The following is a 15,058-nucleotide window of genomic DNA, read 5'->3' on the forward strand; positions in this document are numbered from 1 at the left end:
ATTATTTTTATCTTCCGATCTTTTTTAATTTTAAAAATTAGTTACTTAAAAAAATTAAATACAACAAAAACTATTTTTTTTTGGAAACTAATTAATTTTTTTTTTTACTTTTTTAGTTAATTAATTTTTTTACTTAATGTTTTTATTTAGTTTTTTTTTATTTATTTGAAATTTATAAAAAAAATTAAACGCCCTGAACAATAAATCTGCTTAGGTGGATGTCTAAAAGTATGAGCTCCAAAGTTTTTTGCCTTGATCTGTCAAATGTGGGACATTTCAGGAGGAAATGTGGAGATGATTCTATGTCATCTTCATCCAAACAGCTATTGCAGCTGTCATCCGGTAGGATGTTAAATCTTACTACGTTAACCTCTAACGGACAGTGTACAGTTAGAATCATTTGAAGATGAACTTTGATGAGTTCCCTAAACTTCTTCACAAGTCTTGAGCGCTTAGTCAGCGACCTTAACTTCGAATAGTATCCACTCTGTCGGAGGTTGCGCTCCAGAGCGGAAGACCTACTGCTACCTTGCCTTTTCAAAAATAAAAACAATTATTTTATAACCCCTTAAAATACATTTTTAGTGAAAATATATCCGATAATATTGGACCATATCACAACAAAATATTTCGGTTAATCTGAGGCGGCTTCAAACCGGCTTAGTTGATTCCATTTGACGGAACGCAACAAGAGTAAAAAGTTCGACCAACCATTCGCCTGTAGTATAAATGTCAATAATTTATATACTTATATATATAGTATACATACATGTATATACATATATATTTTTTATATACGAAAGAACATAATATTCCGTCATTTTGGTCAAATATTAGCAAAATTAGTCAACGAAGCATAATACAACTTAATCAACAAAGATTAAACCGCATTACGATTTGCTGTAGATTGAAATAAATCCTAGCTAAATATGCAACTAAGAATGAATAAATGAAATGAAAAAGCTAATATTTGTTCGCTTCAAAAGCAAAAAAGCATTTGTGGTTGAGCAGCGACCGCAATTTGTCCAAATAAAAGACGTATATATCTGCAATAAGCAGGTGGATTGAGTGTGTATTAGTGACAAATCGCGCTAATATAGCACAATAAATTTCCTACTTAACTGTTATTGGTGAGCCAGACAAGCGCAGAGAATCAAGCCAAATGTTGGCTGCACAACAATGGATAGTTTTATATGTTGGTTGTAGATATACATATTTATGTAGTATGTATGTATTGGCTTAGGCAGTAATGTTTACAATACAAAGGTTAAGGTGTGTGTGATAAGTGTTGATAACGGTATAATGTTTTTTTGGTATATGGTCAATTAGGTGGTTGATTGCTCTTGTCTGATCAATTAATTTGTTCTCTCAAGTAGAAGCATTGCAGTAGACATAACGTACTTTCGAAAAAATGTTACCGAATTGATACAAAGGTTAACTAGTTACACGTCTACAATTACTTTTCAATAGTGATTAAGCTTAGAATGCGGTATTAAATTATTGAACTAAGCAATCATGCCCAATTCAAACCGTTCTCCCGACAGTCGGGTCCAAGTAACCGGAACGGATCCGGTTTTTCATGCGACTAAGGCCAGTCAACACGGCGCCATTCCTCGAAATTTCATCAGGAATGTTTTCTGCCGCTACAGAAACAACAGCAACAAAGCCAACCCTTCAATAAGTCTTTGTACTATTTACATTTTTACAAAAATTTTCAATGTATTGCTATTTTTTTATTTTTATACCCTGAACAGGGTATATTAATTTTGACATGATGTTTGTAGTATCCCAAAGGAAAGCGTTGGAGACTCTACTAAGTAATGTATATGTATATAAAATATCAGGTTGAGTCGATTTAGCCTGACCTGTTCGCCGCTCTCTATGTAAGCGAACTAGCCCTAGTTTCTGAGATATCGCTCTGAAATTTTTTATGCATTATGTTTTACCCGAGAAGCTGCTCATTTGTCGAAACCACGGGTTTCGGACTACTATTGAATATAGCTGTCATACAAACTGAAAGATCAAAACCAAGTGCTTTTATGGAAAACTTTTTTATTTGACGAGATATCTTCACGAAATTTGTTATAAATTATTTTCCAATGCAACGCTACAATATGTGAAAAAACTATTCCGATCGGGCCACTATATCATATAGCTGTTATACAAACTGAACGATCAGAACAAAAGTTTGTATAGAAACTGCTTTATTTGTGAAGGGTATTCTAGCAGTGGTGAAAGCGTAGTTAACGTGCTTACTTGTTTTTATAACTCTGATGGCTAATTCTTGATAATATAGAACAATAACTTTATCTATGCTAACATATTGTAGCTCATTATTGGTGATCGATTTTCCTAGCCACATCAGCTGCACATTTGTGCGACCACAGCGGCTCATTCACTTCACTGATTGCTTAGTTAGCGTTCTGGCTGATTGAATAGTCGGTTGACCTGCGGCTGTAACGTCAATTCAAAGAATTTTTCCTAACCACGCAAACGCATGCCATGATGCCATGGCGTATGAGTGACAATAATGGAAGCACAACGCGGAACACAGATACATATAAATTGACATACACATATCCGCACACATGAATATAACATACATATATGCATATACATACATATGCATATTTCGCATTTTTGTTTAACTAAGCTGCTTTGAACGGTTGAACGGCTGTAAGCCTGCTGGACTTAGCGACTGACTCGCCTGACTGTCTGAGTGACAGCTTGTCTTAATGTCTGACACAGCGTTTGACTGACTTGTCGGCGGCGTAAACTTTTCATTTTGCGCCAATATCTAAGTGAAAACAAAATAAAATATTTATATTTATGTATGATTGATAAATGCGAAAAATTGTGCGCCTGCGGCTGTGCTGTCGGCATCCGCTTCGCTTTGCTGCTGTGAGTGTGTTCACTGAAGCACACAAACATAATCTATCAACTGTGCTAATATTTATTAATGTCTGATATGTTTTATTTGCCAAGGCTCAATATTATTTGGTGACAAATAAATGCGTATGGCGAAAGTGCGTGGGCGATTCAAGGACAATTTGTTGCGCGAAGCGAGCTGAATGAGTCTGTACGCAGTTTAGTTTGCTTTGCATTGCTGTTATAATGTTTGGAGACTAAAACATTCGCGCATAAATTGAATGTTGTCATGGCAGCACAAAGTTAGTTTTATTTATGTTTTACTGCATAAGGAAATAGGCTAAGAGTATTGAGGGGGAAAACTTAATCTTTTTGCCTTTTATTATTTGTGGATAGGTGTGTGTAAATGTATGTGTATGGACGATAAAATATTGGCTGGGAGGACAATGAAATATTCACGATAATTCTTTAAGAAGATTTATTACAAAATTACATATACAATTATGAGGTTGCCATACAAACGAAATATAATAATATTTATTTATTTATTATTTTTGATGATTTTTGATTTTTGCTTGGGAAACTTTACAAATCTAGTAATGCTATAAATGTATGTATATAAAACAAGAAAAATACGGCTAAACCGAAATTATACCCTTCAGAGATGAATTTATTGGCTTTAAAGTGTATAAAGGATATTTATTGTGAAATTGATATACCAGTTAGTATGACAGCTGTATTCTATAGTTGTTTGATCTGATTAAATTTGTTTGGAGATTGTAGCTTAGCTTTGTGTAATATTTTATGCCAAATTTCAGAAAGATACCTTGACAAATACAAGAGTTTTTTCACAAAAGAACATGCGTTTTTAAGCAATTTATATGGAAGCTATATGCTGGAGTGGTCCGATTTAAACTATTTCTTTGGAGATTATACTATTGTCTCAGAAAATAATCTGTACAAAATTTGGAGAAGATATCTTGAGAAATGAAAAAGTTTTCCATACAAACACTTGATTCCAATTGTTCAGTTTGTATGACAGCTATATGCTATAGTGATCCAATATTGGCGATTTCAAGAAATGAGCAGCTTCATGGAGCGGAAAGGACATGTGAAAAATTTCAGCTCGTTATCTTAAAAACAGAGGTGTCTAAATCTTCAGACATTGAGTCATTAACAATTTCTATGGGGTCAATTTTACTTTGACGGACATTTTTCGTTCATTTTGGAATAGTTTAGGTTAAGTTAGGTCGTATCATTAATGCTCGTACCAAAAATAGCGCTGGATCTCACTTGGACGGCTACAAACTGCTGAATATGGCTCAGCAGATTTTTCAATGTCAGCGTGACTAAACTCATTTTCCTTGGTATATCCTATCAAATTTACTATTAAACAAAATTTACTATTATCAATCAAGAAAAGATATCCTTGAAGGCAAAATTACCATGAAAATATCAATACACCTACAAATTTGGAAGCAGCAGTCAAGACATCCGTATGTCACACCTTAACATACTGTTATTACTACTGAAATTTCCATATGCTTAACACTTTAAAAGCTTGTGTACCACACTACGTCCATTCATTCTCATTTGAATACTTTATGCATTATCAGCCATTAACAACAATAACGAAGATTGATTGAACGCTTTAAGGAGTCACTCACTGACAGTTTCAATGCTGCACAAAAGCGTGCTGGTTAACCCTACTTTCGCACACTCACAATACATACTATATAATATATATCCTACGCCGTCCATTGTTATGCCTTCAACTACGGCACTTAAATTAACAAACACTTTAAGATAGGAAAATAGCTTTTGGAATAGAGCACCATATTCTCCACCAAAAAGAGAGTTGAGCAGAAATACGCGAAATAAACAAGCACTTGAGTTACTCGCCATTCATTGACTTCTAAACGAAACGTTTTCTACGTGGCCATTTTATCAAGTGTGCACTCGACTCAACTCATTTCCGCTGGGAAAGCGGCAGCAATGCATCCAAGAGCAAGATTTCGAACTGACTCGTTTGCAGCTTAAACTAACTCTATGCCGCATTTGTTGTTGTCGAGCGCTGAAGCTCAATTCACGTTTTAGCTGACACAGCTCAGTGGAAATGGTGAGCAATGAGCTCAAGCGCTTACATACATACCTATACAATAATATCTAGTATATATATAAATATAGCAATTGAGGATTTTCTGTTTGCGTTCGCATATTTGCACTGGCGCTGGCGTCTAGCCGCTTCAAGTTGAAGTTGCCGGAAGTGGTTGCACATATTTTAGCTACTTAGATATTTTAACTGCAGAAGTGCACTCCTGAGATGCTTCAACATTTTATCAAACGCGACTATTCGCGAAGTTTCGCTGAAGGATTGCGGCAGCAAATGAGAGAGAAGGCGGTTAATGATATGGTTGTGCGCTGATAAGGTTGGTGGCAGCGATCGTGTGCGCGGTAAAGACAACTATGTTGAAACCATTAAAACGGCAATGGAGTTGAATTATTTAATGTAATGCTAACGAATGCGATTAAGGTCGATATAAAGTTACCTAAGAGTTGAATTTCGCGGGCATGACTGGACTTTAATGGCAAGGTGTATAATTTTATGGAAGTATGCGCTTGTAGATGAGTTTTAATATTGTGTCCAATGGTGTGTAAGTGGTTGCGCATCGAATGAAGGAAGTTGAACTTTTTGTTGCAGTAATTTTCAAGGAATGTAGCTATAATTATTAGAGGTTATCTGGTATGTATTTAGAGAAGACTGTCTAAAAGATAGATAAAGTAATGACAAAAATTTTAATATATGTAAAAATAGCTATTAAAACCAAAAAAAAATATACAAAAATGTTCAAATAAATACATATTTAATAAAAAGATATATATAATATTCTAAATAAAAATATCCTTTAATACAAAAAAATAATATACCATAAATATATAAATTTTCAAATAATTATAAATATTAACAAAAAAAATTTTAAAAATACATAATACATAAAAAAATAATTTAAAATAAATATATGTGACTATTAATGCAAAAATGTATAAAAAAACTCCAAATAAAAATATCTAAATATTAAAAAAATTTACAAAATTAAAAAAAAAATTACTCATACAAAAAAATATTTATCTTAAAAATTGTTAATTATAATAAATGTATTTATTAATGAAAACGATATATATATATAAAAAATTCAGAAATAAAATATATTTAAAAAAATATTATAATATTCTATATAAAAATAACTATCAATAAAAAATATAATATAAATATAACTTTTCAAATAATATACAATCAAAAAAATATTTCAAATTTGAAATATATTTAAAGTTTGAAATAAAAATACATTTTAATATAAAACAAAAAATAATACCAAATTTTCCAAATAAAAATATTTATTAACGCAAAAAAAATTTAAAAACGAGAAATAAAAAAAATAGATAAAAAAAGTTACAAAAAAATATATTTATTAATAAAAAATCTACAACATTTTCAAAATGAAAACTTCTGTTCATACAAAAAGATAAATCAAAATAAATAAAAGAAAAATTTCAAATAAATATACCTTTTAATACAAAATGTATAAATAAATATAAAAATATCCAAAACAAAAAAAATTTCAAATAAATGTAACCACTAATAATAAAAACAAATTAATAAATGTAAAAAATATCCAAAATTTTCTAAAATAAATTTATTAAAAACAAACCCAAAATATAATAAAAAAAAATTCAAATAAATGTATTCATTAATAACAAAAAAAAATTAATATAAGCAATATTCAAAAGTTTTCAAATTAAATCTATTAATAAGACAAAAACAAAAATAAATGAAAATTTTAAAACAAATTTATCTATTAATAAAAAAATACAAAAAGACATATTTTTAATACAAAAAACTCCACATAAAAAATAGGCATTCATTAAAATAATATTACAAAAAAATTTCTAAGTAAATATATCTTTAATAAAAAAAATAAATTTATTAAAAAAAACCCAAAATATAATAAAAAAAATTCAAATAAATGTATCCATTAATAACAAAAAAAAATTAATATAAACAATATTCAAAAGTTTCCAAATTAAATCTATTAATAAGACAAAAAAAATAAATAAATGAAAAAATTTAAAACAAATTTATGTATTAATAAAAAAATACAAAAAGACATATTTTTAATACAAAAAAATCCAAATAAAAAATAGGCATTCATTAAAATAATATTACAAAAAAATTTCTAAATAAATATATCTTTAATAAACAAAAATACTGAAAATTTTTCAAATAAATATATTTTTAATACCAAAAAACGTAAAACAAAATTTAATTAAATGTATTTATTAACAATAATAAATTCTTAAAAAATTTTTGTATAACTAAATTTATTAAAAAATATGTATGTATATAAAAAACCCCATATGAATATATGTATGTATGTATATGTACATATTAATGCAAAAAAAAAAAATCCAAAACATATATTTATTAATAAAAAAAATATTATATACTATTAATACCAGAAAAAACATAAATATATATAATGTATCTATTAATACTAAAAAATAAAATATATACCAATAAATAATTTTCAAAAAAATAATATAATATAAACAAAAAAAACTCCAAATAAATGTATTTAATAACATACAAAAAAACCAAATACAAAAAAGAATCCAAATAAATATATCTATTAAGCCACAAAAAATAATTTAAAAGCTTTTTCTAGTAAAAAATTCTTTAATACAAAAAAATATATAAATAAAATTTTCAAATAAAAATTATTTTAAACACTATCCTAAAGTAAAGATCATTTCCAACAGACATGAGTTCCCATAAGCACCCACACAATCCTACATAAAATTGTACAAAATTCCTGTTTTTTTTAGAAAAAAATTACGAACAATTTTCCAATTTCGATGCAACATTTCGCGCACCCGAAAACTGTCATCTTGCTTTTCACACATTAATTCGCAACACTTTGCAACTTTTCGCAATTCCATACAAATTGCCACTAAAAGCCTTTTTGTTGTGTCACATTAGCGCCAACTGGCTAATAGCAAGTAAGTACTTCCTTTCCTAAGCGTACTAAGTGCCAGCGCGACGACTTTGCAAATAAATACTGAGTGAGAACACACACACACACGCGACACACACACGCGTGGACATGCCTCTACACTTAGAACTTGCTTTTGCCGCCGTTCAACTGAATTTATGCATGTTTTGCACATTTCCACTTTTTCGCCTTTTATTTAGTAATTTTCCTATACAACTCCTATTACAACGGCACAACAAACACATGTACAAAAACACGACTATTAGCACATTATAAATGGCATAGCGTATAAATGTGGAGTGAAGCACGTGCCATTCGCGCGGCGTGCGCAAGGTATCACGTTTTTATTTGTGTACAAGCATGTGGCGAGTGTGGCGACATGTATGCATGTATGTGTGTTGTGTGTGCGTTTGTGTGGAAGGCTTTTGCCGCCATGCAGCGGGGCACATTAATCATGGCATGCAGGCAAAAGTTTACTTATTATTTAGTTAGTGTTTTTTTAATTCATTTATGCAACTTAGATATGTGTAAATAAATACGCTTTTATTTAGATAAATGTGGAGGAGAGTGCCAGCATATATGTATAGTGTGTTATTTTGATTTTTGATATCATTCAAGTGATATTTGATAGAAATTTATACCACTTTTGATATAATAGCATATTTTTCAATTTCAATGTATCAGCGAGCTCAATGCAATATGTAATTATATGTGCTTATTTTTTATACTCTCGCAACAATGTTGCTAACGAGAGTATTATAGTTTTGTTCACATAACGGTTGTTTGTAAGTCCTAAAACTAAAAGAGTCAGATATAGGGTTTATATACCAAAGTGATCAGGGCGACGAGTAGAGTCGAAATCCGGATGTCTGTCTGTCCGTCCGTCTGTCCGTCCGTCTGTCCGTCCGTCCGTGCAAGCTGTAACTTGAGTAAAAATTGAGATATCATGATGAAACTTGGTACACGTATTCCTTGGCTCCATAAGAAGGTTAAGTTCGAAGATGGGCAAAATCGACCTACTGCCACGCCCACAAAATGGCGGAAACCGAAAACCTATAAAGTGTCATAACTAAGCCATAAATAAAGATATTAAAGTGAAATTTGGCACAAAGGATCGCATTAGGGAGGGACATATTTGGAAGTAATTTTTTTGGAAAAGTGGGCGTGGCCCCGCCCCCTACTAAGTTTTTTGTACATATCTCGGAAACTATTATAGCTATGTCAACCAAACTCTACAGAGTCGTTTTCTTCAGGTATTTCCATATACAGTTCAAAAATAGAAGAAATCGGATAATAACCACGCCCACCTCCCATACAAAGGTTATGTTCAAAATCACTAAAAGTGCGTTAACCGACTAACAAAAAACGTCAGAAACACTAAATTTTACGGAAGAAGTGGCAGAAGGAAGCTGCACCCAGGCTTTTTTTTAAAATTGAAAATGGGCGTGGCGCCGCCCACTTATGGACCAAGAACCATATCTCAGGAGCTACTAGACCGATTTCAATGAAATTCGGTATATAATGTTTTCTTAACACCCTGATGACATGTACGAAATATGGCTGAAATCGGTTCACAACCACGCCTTCTTCCAATATAAAGCTATTTTGAATTCCATCTGATGCCTTCTTTGTATAATACGAGTATAAACATTAGGAACCAATGATGATAGCGGAATAAAACTTTACAAAAATACGGTATTTGAAAAATATGTAAATGACGGATAATGAAATCTCGATTATCACTTTATCATGCGAGAGTATAAAATGTTCGGTGACACCCGAACTTAGCCCTTCCTTACTTGTTTACATTTATTTAATTTCCGAAGAAAACGTTGAGATCGGATCATTATAGCTTATAGCTGCCATACAAATTGATTAATCCGAATGAAATCTTTGTATGAAAAGCTTTGTCATTTGACAAGATATTTTCACGAAATTCGGCATGGCTTATTTTCTGAAGCAACCCTTTGATTTCTGAAGAAAATTTTCAAATCGAGTCACTATAGCATATACATATCTGCCATACAAACTGAGTTTCAGAATCAAGTGCTTGCATGAAAAACTTGTTCGTTTTAAGAGATATCTTCATGATATTTTGCACAGAGTATTATTCGAAGCATTGCTACGATTTCCGAAAGTATTGTTTAGATTGCACTTCTATAGCTCAAAGTCGTCATCACAATTGGCCTATAAAAATCAAAATAAAAACAAATTTATACACTTTTAGCTATGAAAAAAAAAACTCTTGTGAAGGGTATTAAAGCTATGGTGAGGTGAAACTAAATGTATTTTCTTTTGTTGCAAACAAAAAGGTTCTCGGAAAAAAACTTGAAAAACGCATATTTCTTGCTTGAAGTGATATGCTAAGTCATACATTTTCACAAGAAAAAATTGCATAAATTTATTATTTTACTTACAAGTAACGCCCATTTGTACTTTTCCAACGCAAAAAAATATCATAAAAGCAAGCGAGGTTGATATAAATTTCATGTTCTCTTTGATTTAATCTTTACTTCTCCCATTGTAATTGACGTTGCGGCCATGTAAATGTAAATCAGACTGTCACAAATTGCACGAAAATACATAAAATCATCATAAACTTTAAGTGCTTTTATTTCGCATAAAAATGCAATGACCTCAATTACTTCTTCTCCTACTTCCCTGCTGCTACCTGCAACACGTGTCGTAGAAATCAGCCAAACTTACGCCACACAACATTTACTTTAGCGATTTTGTAGGGTTTTACGCTTCATTGCGAAACTTAATTTTAAAATGCAGAAAGCCGCAAAGCTATTGACGTGCGTACAACCTGTTGTGGCTGGCATAAAAACGCAATTTAACGCATCGACGGACTTGTGAGGCAAGCAGTAGGACACTTAAATAGTTTGTAAAGCAACATTTAGGCTGACTGAATGATTGGGAAGGAGTTGTTGAGAGATATGCAATACATTTATATATTTGTACTATTTATACACATTTATGCATATATGAATAACGGTAATGAACATTTGAACCAGAGTTTCTAGGCTGATACAAATGAGCTTGGCTGAAAAAAAAGTTCGTGCCCTTGCTTCGCCACATAAAAATAACAAAAGCAAGAAGAATAACTACAAAAATTGCATAATAATATTGTCAATACCAACTGGTTGATTTTAATATCAGCTGAAAATACTATTAAATAATTTTTTTCATTAAAATATCATTTTTATTACTTAATACAGCTCCAAAAAGCTCCAAATTGTCTATATACATATACATACATACATATGCCATCAGTGATATATAAAAAAAATTAAAAAAAACGAAGTAGACGAGAGCGGTCTCCAAACCTGCATTGCAACATATATCGACTTGAAATTTCATTTGTACTTGCCATTTTTTCCAATTCAGCCATACCTACAGCTCCCAAATGCATACAAAATAAATAAAGCAAGCAAAACATGCCACCATTTATGCACTCAACGCAGCCGTATATATACATATGTACATACACACACATACAAACACACACATACACTTAACTGCAATCATTTTCAGCATTCAATATATATTTCAGCCTTTCAACACTTGCCAATATCAACTATTTGTTTTCCCATGTCACTCATACGCCCTGATGTACTGTTTAATTGAAAATTTATACCACTCATACGCTTTTGGTCTATGAAAAATGCATAAATCTCTTGTTGAATTATACATGTGCGTTGAGTGTGAGACTTTCGAATGATTTTATTGTGGCTTTTGTAGTACAAGTGTGAACACGCACACAAGCATATATTCATGCAATTTATATACATAAAAATTCATGCCACATGCATGTCATTCATAACGCAGGGCATGCCTGGTGTGTATAAACTGGCAAATTTTAAGCTGATTTCCCAGTATACACAGCTCGGAGTTGAAAATGCGTTGAGTTTGGAAATGAGTTTTTTATATTAGAAATAAACATGTTTGGTGACTTGTGAGATTATAGCAATAAATTAACTGAAAACACCAAGCCATTAATAAGAAAGTCTTTTCAGTCATCAACGTCCTTCACAGGTGCATTTCAAATATCTTTTAAGTGTATAAAAATCTCTTTATCTTGATTTTGATCATTCAGTTTGTATGACAGCTATATGCTATAGTGAACCGATCTCAACAATTTTTTTGGAGATTGAATTATTGACTTAGGTAATAATCCGTGCCAAATTTGGTGAAGCTAAAATGTCAAATGAAAGAGCTTTGTATAGCAGCTATACGCTATAATAATCCGATCCGAATAATTTCTTAATAGAAAGCGGTATTACTTTAGGCAATAGCCCACGACAAATTTGGTGAAGATATCCGGTTAAATAATGAAGCTTTCCATACAATCACTTGAATCCGATCGGTCAGTTTGTATAGCATCTAAATGTTATAGTTGCCCAATATCGGTGGTTTCGGCAAATCTGCAGCTTCTTGAACAGAAAAGAAGCTGTGCAAAATTTCAGATGAATATGGCGAAAACTGCTTTACTAATTCGCTTTTTTATGACGGAAAGGTAGACGGTTACGGCTAAATCGATTCAGATCGTTCAGCTGATTATTTTATATACTTGTATATATGTTTGTATAAATGGTTTCCGACATTTTCTTCTGGATCTTGCAACCTTGTGGCAAACCTTATATATCCTGTTCAAGGTTTAAAAAATAATGAGAAATGCAAACGCAAAGTGGTTGAATTGATCTACGGAGAATAACAAAATATTAGCTGCCGAGTCCTTGATCACTCTCTCACAAAGTATTAGCTTTCGACAATTTGCTTGCGAGTCCTCGATGACCCTCTCTCTCTCTTACATTGCGCTCTCTGTCTCATTCCACGCTCTACCTGATTTTCTCTTCTTCGTTATCTCTGTTTCTTTCTTGCTTTCCCTTTTTCTCTATTACTCTTATCATTTCAAGCAATAAATCTTTAATATGAAGTCCATTATATTGTATTATCTGCTATGAGAGTTTTGGAGTTTTGTATATAATAATATTGCGGAAACAACCATTACAGCTAGAAAAGTGAAAAATTAAGAGAAATTTTGTTTTGATTTTTTTTTTCGTTTTTATCAAATTTTTTTTTTAGAGATGAAAATAAAAAATTTTCGAAGAATTTGTTTTATAATTTTCTTACAAATCCAGTCCTTACAATAAAATTCTTGAAAATTAAAGCTAGAAAAGTGACAATTACGATTTTTTTTGTTTTTCGAACAATTTTTTTTCGATTCTTTTCAGAAATTTTTTTTTTTACAAATAATAAAAAAAAAAATTCGTAGAATTTTTCGAATTTTTCGAAATTTCGAAGAAGTTTTTTATATTATTTGTAAAAAAAATTTTCTTAAAAAATTAAAAAAAAAAAATCGAAAAAAATTTCGAAATTTCGAAGAATTATTTTTTATAATTTTCTTACATATCTAGGCTTTTCAATAAATTACTTGAAAATTATTTTGAACATTTTCTCAAAATAAGTCCAAAAATCTTACTTTTTATAAAAAAGGTTGTGCCTTCAAATGCACATAAACATTTCTATAAAGTACTTTCCTCTAAAAAAGCAACAAAATAGATAAAAAGCATTTCTCGACTTTACGAAATGCTTTCCATTTCGCCCTCTACCATCAATAGATTAAAAAATTTTCGACCAGCGCTTACTGCCACGCGCCACTAAACCAATATTCCGCTTTATGTGAAAGTATTGCATTTGTTGTAAAATAAAAATATATTTTCTAAATCGTTAACATGTAAAATGTAGTCAACAACAACAAATATAAAGTTTGATTGCCAAAGCTTGGAAGCGAAAATACCAAAGTGCAGCAACAACGCAACTACTGCAGCACTTAAAATAACAACGTACACATATAAATATATAAATACACACACACACATGCGCTCAAATGTATACATGTGCGTATATACCGTTAGCGTTGCATGAGCGCGCACACAAAGCGCATAACCTCCACGCTAACCGCTGCAGCTGCCAAAAACCTCGGAAAAGAGGAGGAAAAGCTTAAGCAAAATAGCGTTTAGCTTGACGCTCAAAGCAACAGACATTGAAAACTGTTTGAGTGCGTTGTCTGTGTGGGTGTGTGTGTGTGTGTGTGAAGTGCGCACTTTTTGCTGTGTGCAAATCAAATCAATGCCAAAATGCATTCTGTTGCGTTGCGTTGCGATTGAATTTGCTACAATGCATTGGAAAGTCACATTGTGTTGCTATAAATTGTAATGGATTGGATATTTACATGCACACAGCTGTAGCTACACGCTGCTAACATAACTTACATACACACACACATACATATGCGCTATATCCGCTCGCTAAACGCTTGAAAATTGAATCAAGTGAAATTGTAGAAATCTTCCAAAGCGCAAATGTAAGTAAAATATGACACAGCAAGTGGGTGGTGGAGGGCGGAATAAGCAAATTTCGTAAAAGCAATACAATAAAATATCTCTAAAGTAAGCAGAAAATGTAGCTGAAAGCGTTGGCGTTGGAATGGAAATGCTTTGTTGTGTGAGCGAAATGATATTGTGGCGTTTCATTGCAGTTAAGTGCTGAGCGACGCTTGTGATTCAACGAAAATGTACAGAAATGCTTAAAGTGCGCTAACAAAAGTGATTTTAACGGGGAAAGAGTTAATGACATGGAGTTGATTTGAATGGTGATGCTGCTTAGAAGTTATGGCTTATATGGTAGATAGAGAAATGGAAGAGTAAATCGTATACATTATGACAAAAACGCACCCGGAAATTGTAAATAAATTCCCGCTTAAATGATATTTCAAAAAAAAGTATTTTGCTAAGTTATCTGGAGTCTCCTTAATTACTATGCCAAATATAAGCGCGATTCCAGTTTATTTACAGCAACTGCTTAAGTCGGCACCCCTCAGTAGAGCGTTGCGATTTTTACGATGAATAAAATATCGAACAAAGAACTTGTCTCAAATTTTATATTTCTAACTTAATTTATGTCTATGGTTATTCAGTTTTACCAAAAACACAACCTTACGAATCGTAAAAGATTATCGAGAGTACGTTAAAGACATGCCTCGTTCTGGACGACCTCTTCAACTGATGAAAATAATAAAAAAGTGAGAGATATGGTGCTAGAAAATCGTCAGTGAAGTACTAGAGAGATGGTAA

At 31.7% G+C, this 15,058-nt stretch overlaps 1 protein-coding gene across 2 annotated transcripts in view; it reads right to left on the reverse strand.

Annotated features, from left to right (window-relative positions):
- The window catches only part of LOC120776642 (venom dipeptidyl peptidase 4), a 144,259-nt gene that overhangs the window by 29,759 nt on the left and 99,442 nt on the right, over window positions 1-15,058 (reverse strand). The window lies entirely within an intron of this gene.

This window comes from Bactrocera tryoni, chromosome 5 (genome assembly GCF_016617805.1).
Source record: "Bactrocera tryoni isolate S06 chromosome 5, CSIRO_BtryS06_freeze2, whole genome shotgun sequence".
NCBI classification, from domain to species: domain Eukaryota; kingdom Metazoa; phylum Arthropoda; class Insecta; order Diptera; family Tephritidae; genus Bactrocera; species Bactrocera tryoni.